Source organism: Wasmannia auropunctata, unplaced genomic scaffold (assembly GCF_000956235.1).
Source record: "Wasmannia auropunctata unplaced genomic scaffold, wasmannia.A_1.0 LD336076.1, whole genome shotgun sequence".
NCBI classification, from domain to species: domain Eukaryota; kingdom Metazoa; phylum Arthropoda; class Insecta; order Hymenoptera; family Formicidae; genus Wasmannia; species Wasmannia auropunctata.
The window spans coordinates 7,398,130-7,398,490 of NW_012026814.1; positions in this window are offsets into that span (position 1 = coordinate 7,398,130).

Consider the following 361-nt stretch of genomic DNA (forward strand, 5'->3'; position numbering starts at 1 on the left):
TCGTGACTATATCCAGAATCCGTTCAAACTACTACAATCTCAACTACAGCCTTTTTAGGAAAGGCCTAATTGATAACCTCTCGTGCCCTTGCGGGCACAATCAACAAGATATTAATCATATTATTTTCGATTGCCCAGAAACTGACTCTAAGGCTAACCATCTTAGAATGGCCATTACGTACGCTTCCCCTGGCTCAAATCCCCCCTCTCGAAATATATTTGATGTGCTCGGCAACGTGAGCCCCACACATTTGTAACCTTGTTGTAGCGTTCTCTAAAGCATGCAACATATTTATTTGAATCGCTCGCTCTGTTCTCGGAGGCGCGGCGCCTCTTGTCGTCCCCCCTCCTCCCTGTCCAC